General features: G+C 48.0%; 1 protein-coding gene across 4 annotated transcripts in view; it reads left to right on the top strand.

Moving 5' to 3' along the window:
• Positions 1-19879, top strand: part of Cacng5 (calcium voltage-gated channel auxiliary subunit gamma 5) — a 40603-nt gene that overhangs the window by 395 nt on the left and 20329 nt on the right. For 3 of the 4 annotated variants that reach the window (XM_029483109.1, XM_029483110.1, XM_029483108.1), the window contains exon 2: positions 1237-1359. The exons of the other annotated variant lie outside the window; for it this stretch is intronic. The gene's annotated coding sequence lies outside the window, so the exon portion shown is untranslated. The remainder of the gene's footprint in view (positions 1-1236; positions 1360-19879) is intronic. 4 annotated transcript variants of the gene reach the window in all.

The raw sequence follows: 19879 nt of genomic DNA, 5'->3' as shown, positions 1-19879 counted from the left end.
TGTGTGTGTGTGTGTGTGTGTGTGTGTGTGTGTGTGCAGGGGTTGGGGATCATGACGCCCCCTCTTTGCCGATGCTTTCGAGCAATTTTCCCACTCCAAAGCCAAAGCCACACTTTCCCACCACAGACTTGAGTAAAACTGGAAGAAATGACCTGGATGCGGGATAGTAAAGGCCTCTGCCACCTGTTGAGCTGGGCTGTGGGGTCTCTGAGGGCCAAACTCCCCTAGGCTGTCAGGATCTGTGATTGGACTCACTTCCCAGTGGTCTCACCCATCTGCAAGTTACCTGCCCATCTTAGGACATCCGCTCTGCCCTAGGCGACAGGGATGGGGATGCCTGGGAGGGCTAGTGGGAGAAAGGGGCTTTGCCAAAAGCCCCAGAGCTGATAAAGGTCCGTGGTGGGACAGCACAAGGCATGGGGATTCCCTTTATGCTTTGTGTGAGATACCAACCCTCCTCTCCCAGGAGTACCCTATATTTTCCCCCAGCCACTCGAAAGTGCCCCCATTTAATGACTGGATCTCTTTACTGGAATCCTATCATGGTAATTGATGGAGCTGCAACATATGAGCAGTTTTAAAGTGAAATGAAATCTTGGGGCTGAACAGGGATTTAAAAACCATACCAGGTACCTCCTGTGGTTGCTGAGCAAGTCTCATCTCAAGGCTGGTTCTCAGGATGCTGAGAAACAGATAGCTTTCTGCTTGGTCTTGCCACACAGCTGGCAGAAATTCCAACCGTTCTCAGGTTGGAGGCATCAGGGTTTTGTGACCTGGGAGAGGGCTTGGGGGCATGGTAGCTGAACTGTTCACTTACAGCTGGAAGAGGCTGGCCTTAGTCTGTGATAGAAAGCATGGACTCTAACCCCATTCACTCACCCTCTAACAGTGTAGCATTAACTAATTCACAGAGCCCCTTGGAGGCTCTCGTAAAGCTGGGCTGTCTGTTGTGAGAACAGAGTAAGGTCACACATGACAGTATCCGCAGAAATGTCCAGGGCTGTCTCGGCTTCCTCAGACGCTAGACTTGGGGATGGTGGCCACATAGTGAGGAAGCCAAATTAATTCTCCAAGAGGGAGAATGTACGGTGTAAAGAGCTTTCCAGAGCTCTGGTGGAGTTTAGATTCCCAGAAGATGAAGGAGCTGTAACTATGGAGCCATGACTCTAGGGGGAGCTATCATTGCTTCCCCAGACTTCTGGTCCTTTTTTTTTTTTTTTTTTTTTTTTTTTGCAGACTCCTGGGTCATTGCCAGCTAGTCCTTCATTGTGTGTCTGTCTGTCATCCCATCCTGAGTTTGGTGCTGGTCTTACATGGTGACAGAACTGGGGACAACTGCAGGTGACTTTAGAGACACTGGTAAATCATCTCTTCACCAAATACCCACTTCTCCTGGAGTATAGCTGCCTGAGTCCTAATATTCTGCCACAAGAGATTTATTCCTTTGGTCCCCTGCCTTGCAACCTGTGTCAGCTACTAAACCTTCACAGTGATGGCTACTTTAGAGACATTCAGGACCTTTAAGAAGGATACGGACAGAAGACCAGAAAGGGGGAAAATTGGGTGCAGAAGAGAAAAGATAGGACTTTCCAAGAGTATGGTCCCCAGAAACAGACCCAGTACCCTGGGAGGAAGGCAGGCTGCAAGGCAGATGGCAGGTGAGGGGCAGGGAAGAGCTGCACCTCGGTTGTGATTCTCTGTGGGAATAGGAAGTGGGTGCCTACTAAGGAAGCCTGTGCTAGAGAGCTGACTGGGAGTGAGCTGCAGGGCCCTGTGACAGGCGAAGCCCCAAAGCTGTCTCACCCAGCCACTCAGCATCTTTTCTCTCAGCACACAGCTCCAGCCCCACAGGCAGCCATGCAGCATTCTGTGTTTGGAACCTAGGCTGTGGCTCTGGTTGTTTACATTGTTAGGGCAGCAGAACAAGGTCACCAGTGTCACACACACACACACACACACACACCCTGGCCCTCTTGTCACCTCTCCGGAGAGAAGCAGAAACAGTCGTTCACGCACACCTGACATGACGCCTGAGATGATGGAGGCTGGAGGAACAAGGGATTCCACTGGAGTTAGCATGAATGGCTTGTGAGGTCCTGTGTGGGGTCTCAGAGTGGGGCATGCTAGAGAACTGTGGGAAGTCCCTGCTGAGAGAGCCCGTGGGCCAGCCTCACTGGGGGAGGGGTGGATGAGCATCTCTTAGATCTGTGGATACCACTGCCACTGTTGACCAGTCCTGGTTTATGATAGTCCAAAGAACAGTGTTTGCAGCCCACCCTAGTAATCCAGAGGGCCGGGTCACAACCAGAAAGGAGACACAGTGGGCCACTAATGTGTCTTTATGGTCTTGCATTCCCAATAGACATCTTTTTGTTTGTTTGTTTTATTCTGTTGGTTTTGTTTTTCTGATAAAGCTCCAGCTCTCATGTACCTCTGGTTAGCCTCAAACTATCCATGTAGCTGAGGATGGTTTCAAACTCCTTATCCTGCCTTTGCCTCTCAAGCACTGGGATTGTAAGCATGTACCACCATGCCTGCTTTACGCAGGGCTGGGGATCAAGCTCAGGGCCTTATACAAGGTAGGCAAACACATCATCACCCAAGCTGAGCTACAGCCCCAGCCCAAGGGACAAACACCCTTATATATAATGCTGATTTATATATAATGTTGATGGTGGCGGCATATCTTTGCTTCTATAATGAGCACCAGGGGGCTTGTGCCAACCACTGAGCTAAGTGACAGGGGTGCTCTGGTATGCTTGGCTTTGGGGGATGGGTATTCTTGTGTTTGGTGACAACTAGGCTGACCTGCGTATTGCAGGATGTCCCCAGTCTCCACCAACTAGATACCAACAGCACTCATCCATCTACACACCTGGCTGTCCTCAGACATTTGCCTGATATCCCCTGGGGAGCAAGGCAGCCTGATGTTGAGAATCATTGGGGATCTAGCTAAGAATAAACTAGGAAAGAAGAAGAAAAAAAAAAAAACAGTCCTGCTCCCTCAGGAGCAGCGTTATGCGAAAGCAGCAAAAAAGCAGTCAGCTGCATGGTGGAAGTGCTGGCGATGGGGTGAGAGGCTGAAGTGTGGGTGGGGTGGGCGGCCATTTCTAAAGGAGACTCAGCGGTGGCGTTCCTGAGTAGGTGACATTTCGGCAGAGAGGGGAAGTGAGGAGAGAGAGCAAAGTGTGCAAAAATCTGGGGACCCACCTGCCAAGCAGTGGGAGTATAAAGCTTAAGGGGGCAGTGGCTGGGGCTGGGTGGAGTGGATGCGGGTAGGGACAGGTTGCTGGAGTCTGATGATTTAACCCCCCACACACACACACACCCTCTTAGGACTTTGCATTTTCACACTGAGCACTCACAGCCTGTTGGGTGCCGACCTACACCATCTTGACAGCCTTTAGCTGACATTGAAAGAGGTAGGTGCTATTTCTTTACTTGGTTTTTCGATTGTAAGGAGTAAGGTCCAGAAGGGTGGAGGAACATGGAAGATGTAATGGACAGCCCACACTCTTGTCTCCCGCCAAAGTGCACTCTGGGGCTGTGCCGTGTTGAGTTTTCTGCCCCAGCTCTAGCCCTGCACTGAAATATTTCCCAGTGCCTGTGTTTCCTCTGAGGAGGGTGACCCCACCCCTGCATGTTGGTGATCTTTGGGGGATAGTGTTTATCCTTATTGCATATGTCTCACGCCTGTTGCCAAGAACTAGGAGGTAAGTGGCCCCTCCTGCTCCTAGGCAACATCTCTTATGTTTGAGTTTGTATGCATTCACTGAACTGGACCCGGGCTATCTGCTGAGTGAGGTTGGGACCAGTATCCCAGGAGGTCAAGGGACATGAACCCAAGACTTGGAGAAGCAAGAGGAAGCTTTGTGTTTGTGATCCAGTGTCTCTCCGGGCCTTCGGGGCTGGCTTGCCAATCTCCCTCTGCTGAGGCTGGCCTCGAAATAGAATGTTCCACAGTTGAGTGGAATTGCTGAGACCATATCCCTCTCCAAGACTCTCTTGCCCCATGCAGAAGTCAGAGTCTCAATTAGTCCCAGGCAGGCCCTTATTTATTGATCAAGCAGTATGTATGAGAAGTCAGGTTCTTCTTAAAAATAGAAGTTTAAAATTAGCTCAGAACTGGGAAAGGGGAAGCAGCCCACAGCAGCTACAAAGGACTGACCTCCTTGGTGACTGCTGCTATGAAAGCCTTGATGCTTTCCCTTGCCCAAGAATCCCAGGATGAGGAAATGTGTAGAGGGGTGCTGCTGACACCTGGAAGAAATCCATCTGCCAGCCTGAGTGAGGGACATCCAAGCTAATGAGGGATCCTGTACCAGGAACTCACATCCCATGGGCATGAGGAATATCCTTGATTTGGGTGGGAAAGCCTGGGTTATAGAGTTGCCTGTATGGATACAGTGTCCCTTCCAGGGATGGACTATGTGGGAGCCTGGGTCCCTCGAAGTTCCATTAGGAGGAGGGGATATAGAATGGAGCATCTGGGAGATGACAGCGGGTACGAAGCCTGGTAAGTGTCCTGCCTGCTCAGCCTTTGGGGATGCAGCTTACTGCCGTGTCAGTGGATCACTGAGAACGAAGACCTGGGCAGTTAGTCATGATCCCCTCTCCCCCCATCTCTGCAGTGGACACATGGGCATGTAGCCTGCAGTTCAACCCCTTTGTGTGCCTTGAAAGAGTCACTTGACCTCCCTAAGCTCCAGTTTCTCTCATTCTGAAATGAAGTGGTGAGCAGTTACTACTGTGGTGACAAGTTTAGAGTGACCAGAGGTCCTTGATACACCCATACCCAGTGGTGACAAGTTCAAATTGAGAGCCTTGATACACCCCTACCCAATGGTGACAAGTTTAAATTGAGAGCCTTGATACACCCATACCAACTCACCCTCCCAGTGCTATGGGCATGGAGCCCTGCCCACCCTCTGCATAATGTCTACACCCAACTTGGCTGAAGTTTGGCCACCATGTTGGTGACCCTGGTTCCAAAGCCACCATCTGCCAAGGCATGGGCACAATGGTGATAATGATAACGTATTTCCTACTCTGGGTTCTCCGTGTTAGTGCTCTTGCCGACCTTGTCTAACTGCAGAATGAATTTGTGAGGCCATTACCATGAGCCCTGTGTGCATGTGTGTACATGTGTGTGTGAGAGAGACCGTATGTGTGCAGGCATACATGTGTGTGCAGATGTATGTGTACAGTTGTACACAGGCATGTGGAGGCCAGAGGACAATATCTCAGGGATTGCTCTTCAGGGATGATCTACCTTTATTTTTTAATTTTTGTTTTTAGGCAGGTTTTCTCACTAGTCTAATGTTCATCAAATAGACTAGGCTGATGACCAGCAAACCCCAGAGATCTGCTCATCTCTACCTGACCAGTTTGGGGGTTACAAAGTGTATTCTACCACGCTTGCCTTTCAAAATGTGGGTTCCAGGGATTGAACTCATGTCTCCATATTTCAAGGCAAGAGCTTTACAAACCAAGCTATCTCCTAAGCCTCCATGAGCCAGAGTTTATAGAAGAAACCAAGGCACCATTAACTAATCTCAAGTCACCTAGCTGCTTTATGAACCAACGAATATAAACAAAACATCTAACCTAGGGGTAGAGTCTTATAAAATTGTCTTCTTTTTACCTGAAATGAAACCTCCAGATGGAAGCCATGAGATACAAGAGACTCAACCAAATGTCACCTCCCCAAAAAAGCCTTCCAAGATGGTCCTATCTGTGGCCTTGTGTGCGTTGGGGGCATCCTTGGCACATGGTAGCAGCCAGCTTCCTCCAGTGCTATCCCTCCCTTGAGGCCAAGAGCACCAAGCAGTGTTTCCAGATTACTTTGCAAATAGCAGCCACTCCAGGGTTGTTGAAACCCAGGCATATTGTGGCTCTGCCAATGCCCAAGACACTTGTGCGCTCAAGCCTAATCATGGGCTTCCAGAGCTCAGCGTCTAGAGCCTTTTAGCAGGTTCCATCTCTGGTGCCTGATTCTCAGCTAGCAGAAGTACCAGAGGCAATAGGTCTCTTGATCTGCAGGAGGCCTGCCCATCCTGCTCCCTGGGGCTGCAGGACCATGTGACTGTCAGGTCAAAGTTCTCAGCATGAGCAATGACGTGAAGGAGAGGGGGCAAATGAGGGGCTGATTTGGGTCTCACCCTTTGATGAACACTTTACTTAGCTTCTAGTCTCTCACCCCTAGCTCCTGCCCCCTTTCCATTGCTTGTGTATACACGCTTGTCGTGTGCACCCCTAAACTGATATAAATCCTGCCTTTCAAAGAAATGCATTCAAGTGTGTGTGTGAGAGAAAGAGGAGGTGGGGGGAATCTTCCTTAGCCATTCTGCTCATTAGTCACTGAGGCAGGGTTCTGAACCCAGAGCTTGCCTATCAGGCTGCTGTAGCATGCCAGCCCTCTGTCTCCACATCCTGAACACTGGGATTACAGATGGCGGCCACATTTCCTGGATTTTATGTGGATTCTGGAGATCCAAGCTCAGCTCCTCACACTGGCACAGCAGGTGCTTCATCTGATGACCTGTCTTGCCAGCCTTTGCCATTTCAGTGGCATTTCATAATCCAATATGGCAAAGCCAGCCCTGCTCCCTAGAACAGCATCACCCTAGCTGGAGATGCACCCGGTAAACACCCTCCCTGTACCCCCTTTCCCTGAGATTCTGGCAACTGCCAAGCTGCTTCCTATCCCTGTGACTTCACCTTCAGGCTATTTTATGTAAACATGTGATGCGTGACTGTGTCAGGTTTCTTTCATTTCACACATTTTCAAGCTGAAACATGTATTGAGATTGTGTGTGTGTGTGTGTGTGTGAGTGCAGTATGCACATCCATGCACATTGTGGAGACCTGTGGAGAGCACTGGATATCCTACTCTATCTCTGTCTGCCTTATTCCTTTGAGACAGGGTCTCTCCATCAACTCAGAGCTAAGCTAGAGGCCAGCAAGCCTCAGCAATCCTTCTGTCTGCCTTCTTTTCCCCCCTCACAGCATTCAAGTTACAGGCATATGTGGCCACACCCAGCTTTTTATGTGGGTGCTAGGGATTTGAACTTGAGTTGGATGTTTGCTGGCAATGCTTTTATAACCAACACTCTTACTCATAGAGAAAGTTCATCAATTCAAGAGATTCCCTCCCTATGATGGCTGAATAAAACCTCCCTGTGTTGATGGACCACACTGCTTATACATACATTAATTTTGGACATCTGGGTGTTCCCAGCTACGGACATTTGTAAGCAGGAAGAAACAGCCTCCCAGGTTCCTGCTTGAGTTCTTGCCCTGGCTTCCCTTGATCATCAACATCTGGGGAGTAGCAGGTGTGGTGCCCTCAGTCACAGTGTAGGATGACTGGGAACCTGATAGGAAAACAACCTACACCTCTGTCTAATCAGGACAGGTTCACAGCTACAGGCTCCTTCCCACTGGCCTCCTCCACAGGGTCAACTGTCTGATCCCAGATATCTGTGGGATGGCAGCCAGGCCCATAGTTCTTGTCACGCCTGCCAGGTCCAGTGACTGTGAGATTCAGGCCAAGGTCAAGGCCCTGGGTTCTAAGAAGCCCCCTTCTAAACTACCACAGTTACAGGAGGCAATAGCTAGAGCTGCTTTTCAGCTTCAGTGGATAAAAATGTTTGGGACAGGAAGAACCCCACCCTGTGACATATGTGACTGTCACCTGATGCTCAACCTGGTCCCCACACAGGTGCATGCTGGTAGAAGGCCTGTCGTCATAATCAGAGAGTGCCTAACAGGGTTGTCTCTGTGCTCTTTTGATCCACCTGCATACAACTCCACAAAAGGAATTCTATTTTATTTTTTTAATCACCCCTGTATAGATACAGAAAGTAAGAGAGAGTATCTTACTCAAAGTCACTCTGCTGGTATGGGCTGGAGCCAGGATCAAAACTGACAGAGCACTTGAATGGGCAGCTCGTGGCTTTTGTAGCTTATTGGGAGACCAACCTAGGAATAAACTTCAACTAGGCAGATCCTTCCAACCTACCTGCTTTCTCTCTGTTGAGGATATTGATTGACCCTGAAGACATGAAGGACAGGCCCCTGGGGTTGTCAGCTCTTGGGGGGTTAGGGCTGGTCCTGATATCCCTGACCTGTGTATCCTTATCTCCAAGTTCAGTACCAGGTACAAGGTGATGGCTGGCCTTTGTGTGGCCTCTGCACCCTCCTCTGCCCTCTCAGGTTTTCCTGCAGATGTCCCTTCATTCATGAGTGTCTCCTTTCATCCTTCCCCTTTCTAGAAAATTCCAGGATCTCTCGCCCACGTGCTGGGCACGATGCCTAGTCTCATTTGTGATGCCATTTTGCCTGGTACTTACACTAGGGTCTACCACCCCACCTCAGCCGAGAGTTCCTATTGGAGGAAATAGAGTTACTCAGAGGTCAACTCCAGCCAGAGCAGCTGGTGAACCAGTTGGGAACCGGAGGGCCAAGGCCAGAGGAGCTGAGAGAGTGTCAGATGTAGGCTGGGCCCTGAGTGCAAATCACCTTAAGTACCCCCTTGCCATGTCCCTGAAGCAGGCTCTGTGGTTATTGTCAGGGATAAGGCTGTGAACATTCATACTAGAGTGGTAGTGGCTTGGTAATAATGCCATCTGTGCTGCTTGGATTTCAGCTTAGCTATGAAGGCATCCGAACCTCAGACAGGGAGGAATTTTACGTGGCAATGAGCTGAGTCAGAAGTTATGGTAGTGGCACTGGCTCCCTCCTGGAGACCTTCCTCCCCCACCCTCAGACTCCTGCAGTTGGACACCAGTGCAGGCTCAGAGCAGAACAGGGTATAGAGTCAGACAGGGACACTTGTGCACATTGATTGAGAATTGTCAGCCCCAGTGCCAGCAGGTGGTGGCTAGCTATTAAAGGGGCACTGCTCGGTTCACCCAGCTTCAAGATTGATTAATATCAAAACTAGCATTATTTTATCCGCTGCCTCTGCGGAAGGCCTGGAGTGGGGAAAGGCACAAGAGACTCATAATTCTCCAATATTGATTTCCTCCGTCCCTCTCTCTCCCCTCCGGATAGGAACGTCTGTCTCCCTCCTGATAAACGCATCGTTATGGGCAGGATGAAACCAGTCATCATCCGAGGTGCCCAGGGAGCCATGCTATGCACAGGCAGGCAGAAGCAGTGGCCCTGAGCCGGCCAGATGGAGCTGGTCCAGGAAGAGGGGGGGATGCCAGGAGTCAGCAGTTGCCTGGTCTCACCTTCTCCCCTAGAGAGGGCAGATCCAGCATGGGGTGATGGCTAGGAGCCTCTCTGCCTGGGGTACCCGTAGCTCCACCAGAGGCTAACACCCACCTGCTGAGTGGCTTCCTAGAACTGTGTTCTGGGGTCTGCCTGTGGAAAACCCTGTCTCTTTGGTGGACTACATCCAAGTTCAAATCCTGCCCTAGCTTTCCAGAGTAGTGCCACCTCTCTTGGCTTCTATTTTGTACTTCATAAGATGAACCATAGCATCTATAATGTCATCTCAGTAGGCTTGGTCAAGGAGCCAGTGAGGTAATATGCAAAAGTGTTTGATAAAACAAAAGGAAAGGTCAGAATGGTCAGTCAACAAACATTGCTATGTGGTTTCCCCCGCTTGACTGACAGCTCTTCCAGGCTCCTGTGGTATAAACTCTGGGGTGTCAGATGGTCAGAAGGCACAGTGTAGATTACAGTGGAGGGGAAAATGAGGCTGAGGATACAGCTTAGTTGGTAGAGCACTTACCTGACGAGCAAAAACTTCTGGGTTCAGTCCCCAGCACCGCAGAAAGCTGAGCATGATAATGCACACCTCTAATGTCAGTGGCCTGAGAGGTGCAGGCAGGAGGATCCAGTCCAAGGTCATCATAGCACCATACCAAGTTTGAGGCAGCCTGGGCTACATGAGACTATGTCTCAAATATATGCATGCATACATACATACATACATACATACATACATACATTAATTAAAATTAGCTAATTATGTGGGGATGTGGCTAATGGTAGAACACTTGCTTAGCGTTCACAAGTCCCAGAGCTCAATCCCCCAAGCAAGGAGACATCAAAACAGCAACAACAATTTTAAAAACCCATTCCTGGAGGAGGCTGGTCCAGTGGAGTACTCAGCCGATCTAGCCCAGAGCTGAGTTAATTGGTCAGAAACAAGCCAGGAGAGGTGAGAAAACAAGGTGTCAGCCCACAGGGACCCCTCAAGGAGAGCTGGCTGCAAGCAGGCCCTGCCCAGTGGAAGTCTTCTGGCTTCCCCCACTGACAGCTAGCCCCTTTTCTGTTTCCTTGGCAGAGGAGGGTCTGGCTCTTGTCCTGGTCTTGCTGAAGTTAAGGGGGGAAGGGGGTGCTGACAACCCTGATCATGGCCTGCAGAGTCTCCAGGTCATCTGGGCATCTGCACTCTGAGGTCAGTTGTCCATAAACTCCAGAGAAGAGCACTCCCCTTCCAGAGTATGTGTGCCACTGTTAACTGGGCAAACAAAAGTAGAACACAGTATAGCCTGGGGCCAGCTGGCTGGAGCCCCAGGAGGAAGGAGGGAGAAAAGCTGTCCCAGGGAGAGAGGAGGACACTCACTGCTGGCCTTGATGCTGAGGTCACAGGGCTGCATTCATCCAGCTGTCCCTCTCTATGGGGTGAGGGGGTGCTTCCAGGATCCTCAGGGATACCCAAGTCCCAGAATGCCCAAGCTCTTAAATGGTGTCATATTCACAGGTACACACATCCTCCCGTGTATTTAAAATCCTTTCTACAGCACTGATAACAGCTTTTACAGAGCAAGCACTATCAACAGCTGCCCTCTTTCCTAAGCAGTATCTCAAAGAGTCTGTACATATTCACCGCAGACACCGTTTAGAAAACATTGTCAGGTCATGGTTGTTCAAAATTCTTGGCCCTGAGGGCTGGTCATAAAGCTCCTTATTTTTTTCTATCATTGTTAATCCTTAAATTAATTTTAAAATGAGTACAAATTAAACATTTGTTAATTTCCCTTTTCTTTTTTAGACAGAGCCTATGAAATCCCTGGCCTGGAAATTACTATGTAGGCCAGGCTGGTGTTAAACTCACAGAGATCTGCCTACCTCTGCCTCTGTAGTGCTGAGATTAAAGGTGTGCACCACCACACCTGGCAACATTTGTTAACTTAAAAATGACAATACACATAATGTATACACATATAGACATGTATACACACATATGTAGTCACACATAAATATATACTTATGCACATGTATTCATGAATGTGAACACACAGGTATGTACACACACAATACGTGTTTATGCACACATAGGTACGTACACACACAATACGCCTGTATGCACAGCCTGCTGGTGAAATCAGCTGTGCTTTTAGCAGCACACTGGAAAAAGAAGAAGATTTTCCTAGATAAAAGGTAAAAGAGCCTTCCTTCCTCTCTCCATCCCACAATGCAGAGAAGTCTGGCACACCACTGGGAAAGAGAAAGGGACACAGAGCAAGGGTCTTACTTTGGGTACAGAGTAAACTCAACTAAACATACTGGTCCAACAACCTACCGAGGCTTACTAAGAAAGAATTGCCTGTGAACCCAAACTCAGAGCCTTGAAACTGACATTTAAATCGACTCAAAAAGTGTTGAAGGGTGAGTGTGGGTATGTGTATGGTATATTGGGTCCAGATATGAACCACAGAAAAACACACTCGCATACTGACTCATATGCTCTCTCTCTCTCTCTCTCTCTCTCTCTCTCTTCCTACATACATACAATAGCAATGGATTTAAAATTCAAAGGTTATGTAAAATAACTAACCTGTGGCAACACTAGAAAATTAACAAGAAAGATGTACAAAAAAAACAATATTAGGAATAAGAGTTGGGGTGAGCCGGGCGTGGTGGCGCACGCCTTTAATCCCAGCACTCGGGAGGCAGAGGCAGGCGGATTTCTGAGTTCGAGGCCAGCCTGGTCTACAAAGTGAGTTCCAGGAAAGCCAGGGCTACACAGGGAAACCCTGTCTCGAAAAACTAAAAAAAAAAAAAAAAAAAGAGTTGGGGTGAACCTATATACCAGTAGAAAAATTTTTACATGTAAGAGAATATCATGACCATTCATTAAAATGGGTGATTTTCCTAAAGGTAATGTGAGAAGCAGCAGAGACTGGATAGGTTGTAGTCATTAAAAGAACAGAGAAATTCAAATGAAGCCACATTCAAATATAGGCTGATGAGATATGAGTGTGCATGAGTGTGCATATGTATGCATGTGTGCATGTGTGTATGAGTGCATGTTTGTCACATGTGTGTAAATGAGTGTGTGTGTACACATGGGGGGCACATGCATGTGTGAGTACATGTGTGTGTAAGTGCATGAGTGTGTGTGTAAGTGCACACGCAGACATCTGTGAGTGAGTGTGCGTGCATGCGTGTGTGTGTGTGTGTGTGTGTGTATGTGTGTGTGAGTATACATGCTCATGCATTTGTGTGGAGGCCAGAGGTTAACCTTGTGGTAGTGTTCCCTGGGTGTGACCCACTGGAATTTCTCTCTGACTTGGAAGTCACTGGCAGGCTGGTCAGTGAGCCCCAGGGATCCCTGTGTCTCTGTTCCCCAACACTGGAATTATGAGCTTGCACCACAATGCCTGGCTGTTTTGCGTGTGCTCTGGGAATTGCCTCATATTCCTCATGCTTTACCCACTGAGCTATCCTTCCCTCCATGAGGCTTTACTGGCAAGTTTTTCCAAACCTGTGAGGAGTAAACCTCCTTAAGAAGCTAATGAATCATGTAAAGAAAGTGCAGTCCACACATAGTAAAAATTCCCAATTCCTTGCCTACAGCCAACGAATAGACACAGTTCTCTCGTGCTTCTCTGCAGTCAGCTCTCTGTCCACTCCACTAGTGATCTTTCTGCCCCTGGTCCACTCATCTCTCTCCTAAAGCTTCGCCTCTTCTGCAGTGTCATGTAAAGGGGAATCAGACAGGATGTGGTCCTTTGTGTCTCAATTCTAATTTAACATAGCGTCTTGTTTTTTAGGCCCGGTCTCCCTGTGTAGCCCTGGCTAGCTTGGAACTTGCAATTACACCTTGGACTCACAGAAATCACCCTTCCACTGCCATCTCCTCTTCTCAAATGCTAGGACTAAAGGTCTGAGCCCTCACACCCACTTTTAAAAATTTTCAGTTGTTTATCCATTATCAATAAGGGATATTTATACTGGTGACAATTAGGATTCTTTCAAATTAATCCTTACTGCAGATGAGGTTTGCGAGACTCTAAATTTCTCCCAGTGTCTCATCCTGAAGTGGTGGAACTGGTGAGCTATATGACAAAGAAGCTGCCAAATTGCTTCCTGGAATTGTGAGACCATTTGGCATTCTCTCTTGTAATGTACACCAACCCCTATTTGTTCTTCACCAACACTTAATCTTACCAGTCTTTTTTGAACTTTAGCTACATCTGTATATCATGGTATCTCTTTGTGGTTCTTCTATGACTTTTATGGTGACACTGACAGTTATAGCTCAGCCTTGCTTATCAATATTAGTGCAAATGTCACAAAAGCTAATTATGTCATATGTGTGCTCATACATGTGTGTATGTATGAAATAAGAACAGAAAGCCAGACCACCCCCCAGAGTGTGAGGATGGCTTAATGCCAGAAAATAAACATGTTCTCTCAATAAATGCAGAAATTCATTTATTTATTTATTTGTTTGTTTGTTTTGTTTTTTTGAGACAGGGTTTCTCTCAATAGCCCTGGCTGTCCTGGAACTCACTTTGTAGACCAGGCTGACCTCGAACTCAGAAATCCACCTGCCTCTGCCTCCCAAGTGCTGGGATTAAAGGGGTGCGCCACCACACCCGGCCAGAAATTTATTTTTAAAAATCAACATATTATAAATTTTAAAAAATTTAATTAGTTAATCAGCAATAGTCAAGAAAGTCTTTGCCCTCCATGTGCCATATTTTAAGTAAGTACTATAGTCAGTGATAAAAAGCAAGACAGTTTTTCCCAATCGGGTGAGTACCATTGCTTGTATGTGTGAGATCCTACACAATCCAGCAAGATAAGAGAAAGAAATGTGACATAAAGGAACTGGAATCCAGGGCTGGAGAGATGGCTCAGTGGTTAAGAGTGCTGACTGCTCTTCCAGAGGTCCTGAGTTCAATTCCCAGCAACCACATGGTGGCTCACAACCATCTGTAATGGGATCTGATCTTCTGATGTGTCTGAAGACAGCTACAGTGGACTCATACACATAAAGTAAATCAACAATTCCTTTTGTAAAAAGAATTGGAAAAAAAATTACAAAGAATTCTGGTCCGTGGATGCTGTAATCTACACAGAAAATCCAAGAGGGCCCGGTTTATCAAAATTGTCCAATACAAGATCAAAACACACAAAAAAATTAATAATCATACGGCACATTGGAAACTAAAAAGCTTCCATAAGATACCACATAAAAAGTGGAGGAAAGTAATGAAGTTGGCTAGAATAATTTCCACATAAATGTATCAAATGTCATATCTAGACTACTTTGAGAACTCCCATAAATGAATGAAAAAAGGTAGCCAATTTGATAAGAACAGAGCAAGGATGGGACTGGAGAGGTGGCTGAGCATCTTCTCAGTCATAAGGATGGAAGTTCACATCCATCATCCACAGGAGACGACAGCTCACAAGTGCCTGTAACTCCCACTCGGGAGGATCTGGCACCCTCTTCTGGCCTCTGTGAGTGCCTGCACACACACATACCTCGTTGAAGAGCTACAGGAGATTAATGGATGCCGAGGGAAGAAGAATCCTTCTTCCCTGAGGAGCATCTCCCCATAGGTCATGAAATCCCAAGTGGCCAGCTCTACACACATACACATGAGAGCAACACTAAATGCACCCAACGGGTAGCAGAGGTCATGAATACGAGAGGGAGTAAGGGAGACATGGAGGAAGTTATAGGTTGGGGGGGCATGTAAATACAGTACTTATATAGAACATTCTAAAAAAAAAATAAAATCAGAAAAATAAATAAATGAAGTCATTTCACAAAAGGGGGAACAGTAATATGACTATAAATGAGAATATGCCTTGTGTAATTGGTAACCATGGAGACACAGATGCAAAACGAGGAACCATGGCATCCTCACCATCACTGAGAAGAACAAAGTCTGACAATTCCCGATGCTGGAGTGGCTGGGATGTGCTATGAACCCACAGACTGTAGGTGCTGCATCTACTGTGGGAGAAATTGGACACCTCCAGAGTCACTGTAACACCCTCCTTCACACAAAGATTACATCGTCCCTTTTTTCTATCTTTACTAAAGGAGGCTGAGAAGACTTAAATATGTTGCCAGAGTAAGTTCCCATAAGCTACTATGTTTCAGATTCTCCTTTCCACTGCCTCTCTGAGTGATGCTGAGGTAGAAATGGCCCCCAGATCTACCCATCATAAACGTGAGCCCAGTCTATCTAACCTGTGCCTCCTGGCAACTCAAGATGTCCTGTCCCCACCGGGATAAACCAGCAGGGGGCACATCAGCTATCTGCCCTCTTCCCTGGTAAGGCATTGTCTCCTAGCAATACAAGGCTACCTCATTTCATGGGATGTAAATAAAGTGAACATTTATTAAATAAAACCATGGACAGAATAATGAAGCCAAAAATTTAATTTATAGTGATAGTAACCACCATTCATATTTCTATACCCATCATCCCACACTAAAAGATAGTTTTAAGACTTAGCAAACTAATTGTCGATCCATAGTATGACCGTTTTAATGGTGGTGGTGGTGGTGAGGTTTTTTTGGTTAGATTTTTGGTTGCTTTTTTTTTTTTTTTTTTTTTGGTGGTGAGTTTTGCTTTTGTTTTCAGTTGTTTGTTTGTATACCCAGCCCGTTTGCTGCTGTTTCATCTCACAAACATTAGCCATGGCTACCCAGTAGCCTGCTGAACGGCCACGCCATATGTCGTGTAACTTTCCTTAGAGAAAGGCTTATGCTCTTTGCTGTAATAAGGGAGAGTGAGGCAACATCTCTGTGTGCTTTGTCCGTATGTTCACAGTTATTCCCCTGGCAACAACTCCCAGGGGTAGCGTTGTTGGAACCCAGAGATATGAAGATACTTAATGCTTGACCAAACTGTTCTCCAAGTCTTCTGTTTTATGTTCCTGTCACTGTCAGCGTTAAGGTTTGGAAGGGTCTTTTTCAGAGTTAAACCTTTCATTTGTGGTTTTTCCTTCTCTCTCTCTCTCTCTCTCTCTCTCTCTCTCTCTCTCTCTCTCTGTGTGTGTGTGTGTGTGTGTGTGTGTGAGAGAGAGAGAGAGAGAGAGATAACACATGTGGAGAACTGAGGTGGATGTTATGAATCGTCAACTGTTCTCAGAAGCTCTTCCGCCTTATTCATTGAAGCAGTGTCTCCCAGTCAAACCCAGAGACCACTCGTGTGACTATTCTTTGCCTTTATAGTAATATTAGGTTATTATTACCATAAATAGGGATCTTTAATCTCTGCCTTCTGAGGCTGCCATGCCTGGGCTATGGGGATCCAAGAGCTGGTCCCCACTCTAACACAGCAAGTATGTAACTACTGAGCCATCTTCTTAGCACCTAACCCTTTGTTTTGAGGTCACTGTGGATCATGTACAGTTATAGTAAACATGTAGAGATTCCATGTGCCTGTTCCCATGTCCACCCTGCCCTCAGTGGTAGCATCTTGCACATCTCTATCGAGATTTGGTATCCATATAGTCAAGATACAGCCTCACCTCACCCCAAGGGTGTGGCTCTTTCCTGATCACAACCTGCCTCTCCCCATCCCATCTTTCTTTAACCCTACCCCAGCAACCACTGATCTGCCTTCTGGTTCCCTAATTTATTTTTATCATTTCAATGCTATTAAAGAAATGGATTCACAAGCTAAATTTCTGTCAAAACTAAAAGAAATAAGTTTACAGGTAGAGGCGGAGTACACATACATTCTTGATTGGATGTCTCTAAACCAGCAAAAATGAAATGTACCATAATTTACAATTTTTCCTATGACCATACTGTACTGGTTATTTTGATCAAAGGAGGAAAGGAGAGAGGGAGAGAGGGAGGAAAGGAAGGAGGGAGTGAAGGAAGGAAGGAGGGAGGAAAGGAAGGAAGGAGGGAGGGGAGGAGGGAAGGAAGGAAGGAGGGAAGGACAAAGGAAGAAGGGAGGAGGGAAGGAAGGAGGGAGAGAGGAGGGAGGAGGGAAAGAGGGATGGAGGAAGGAAGGAGAGAGGGAGGGAGAGAGGGAGGAAAGGAAGGAGGGAGTGAAGGAAGGAAGGAGGGAGGAAAGGAAGGAAGGAGGGAGGGGAGGAGGGAAGGAAGGAAGGAGGGAAGGACAAAGGAAGAAGGGAGGAGGGAAGGAAGGAGGGAGAGAGGAGGGAGGAGGGAAAGAGGGATGGAGGAAGGAAGGAGAGAGGGAGGGAGAGAGGGAGGAAAGAAGGAATGAGGGAGGAGGGAAGAAGGAAGGGAGAGAGGGAGGGAGGAAGGAATGAGGAAGAAGGGATGAAGGAAGGGAGAGAGAAGAGGAAATGAGGGAGGGATGGAGGGAAGAAGGAAGAGAGAGAGGGAGGAGAGAATAAGGGAGGAGGGAGAGAGGAAGGGAGGAAGAAAGGGGAGAATAAGGGAGGAGGGAGAAGAGGATGGAGGGAGAGAAGGAGAGAGGAAGAGAGAGGGAGAGAGGGAAGAGGAAGAAGAAAAGGAAGATGTGTTTGCCCTTCCAGTTTGCAAGCGCAGTTTGTCCTGTGAGGAGCACAGAACAGCCGGAGTGTGAGGCCGCTGCTCTCACTACACTCCAGTCAGAAGCAGAGAGTGACATGCCACTGCCCCATGACCAGTCTCTCGTTATCATTCAGGCCTACCTCGGCTAGCCCGTTAGAGACACCGTATCATAGACACACCCGAGGTTTTGTCTCCCAAGCAACTCTGACTCCTGCCAAGTTGACCATAGTAACCATCACACATACTAAAAAATGTAAAGGTACAGATAAAATCAATTTTAATAACATATGTGTCTATGGTATGTGTGCCTAGACATACATGCATGAGCATACATGTGCCTCTCTTGCAGATGGGAATCAGAGACAACCAAGGGTATTGGTCCTTGCCTGTTACCTTGTTTGACACAGTCTCCTGGTTGCTGCCATGGAAGCCGGGCTGGCTGACCAACAGCTGACTCCATTTCCCATCTTGCAGTAGGACTGCTGGGATCATACATGCAGGCACCTAAGCCCAGCTTTCTCTGGGGCCTGTGGGGCCAGTTCACTTCCTCATTCTTGCATGGCAAGCACGCTACCCACTGATCCATCTTCTTGGGGCTACAGCTGTGAAGGCTCTGTCCTGTCTCATCCTCCTGGGCTCTGAGAGATGTCCAGGACACAGTGACCCCTTTACTCTAGGTTCCTCAGCTGACCCCTTGGGAAGCACACCGTTCCTTCTGACAATTTCTGTGCTGCTCCATGATACAAAGTCTTGAGCTGCCTCGTTCCACTCTAGCATCTGACTCGTTCGATGCTAGGTCAGGTGTTGGATGGCAATACCTACCCTTCTTGTTCCACCACCTCAAGTGTCAACATCCATCCATAGCCTCTCCCGATGCAGGAGTGATGGTTGCCATTTGCCAAGAGCCTCTCATTCCAACTCTGCGCCGAGAGTTGGTCCTGAATCATCGATGAGATGGAGAGGCTGAGCAAGATGCCTGAGGGGCCCAGCTAGGACAGAAGTAGGAGCCAGACGGCCATCCTGGGGCTGAGGCACGAGGCAGAGCTTCACGCTTGCCTGCCTTCCTGCAGACCCTTCCAGACCAATTCTCTCAGATGCCCAGAGGCTCTGGGGCCTGTGAGATGCTGTTGTCAGCTGAGGAAAAGGGCAGTCCCCTGCCTTCCCCCACCTTGTCATCAGGAGTCACCCAGGGGCCCAATGAGCTGTGAACATTCCCCCTGTCTGGGTTCTACATTCCCTCCCCAGGCCTTTGATTCTGTCACCCAGTCTGGAGAGATAGATTTCTTTTAAATGACTCTAAGCAACTGGGTACATGGAGAGGTGTGAAGCACCTGCCAAGTACAAACTGGGGAGGTCGGTCACGGGCAAGGCATCCCAAGGGGCCATGGGACCATCTTCCAGAATGATGGGAGCCAATGGATTTGTCTTGCCCCTTTGTGGCCTTGGGCTTCCTCGGTCATGGGGACATGCTCCAGACCAGGTCACCAGAGGCCCAGGGTTTACTCAGGCATGATTTTATCTTTAGTTGCGGGCATGGGGAAAGGAAAGAAAAATCAAGTCAAGAACTCACTCCTTAGAGAGACCCAGCAACTTCTGGAAGCTTTTTCTATTCCTGTTCATCTCCCAAGATTCTCAGCCTGCGGGGCTGCAACATCAGTTTCCTATTTTTACCAGCCCTTGGGGGACTGGAAACTGAGTCTGAGAGGTGTTCCTGGACCCCTAGAAACCTGTGCGGCTTTTCTGTTTGACACTTGAACCCCGTGAAGGAAAGCTGGAGCGTGGAGAAGGTGGGGGTGCAGAGAGTGGAGAGAAGGGGGGCGCGGGCATGTGCCCTACATACCGCAGCACGCTGATTTATAGTAAAATAGGCTGGAGGCAGGAAAGCCATGCTGGAGGAGGTATTTATAGCTGTGTGGCCATGCTTTGTAGCAGGCAAGGCCACACTTGATTGTCTGGAAAGTCTTTCTGCACACACACACACACACACACAGCCTTGCTCTCAAGAGGACACCAGGATGAGCTGGGAATGTCTCTAAAGCCAGGCCAGGCTGGTTTCTCTTCTCAGGACTCCCTGATATCTCTCCAGGAAGAGAAATTGGCACAGATTGTCAGAGAGAGAGGGAGAGGGAGAGGGAGAGGGAGAGG

Source organism: Mus caroli, chromosome 11 (assembly GCF_900094665.2).
Source record: "Mus caroli chromosome 11, CAROLI_EIJ_v1.1, whole genome shotgun sequence".
In the NCBI taxonomy this organism is placed as follows: Eukaryota; Metazoa; Chordata; class Mammalia; order Rodentia; family Muridae; genus Mus; species Mus caroli.
This window is presented reverse-complemented; position numbering and strand designations above follow the sequence as displayed.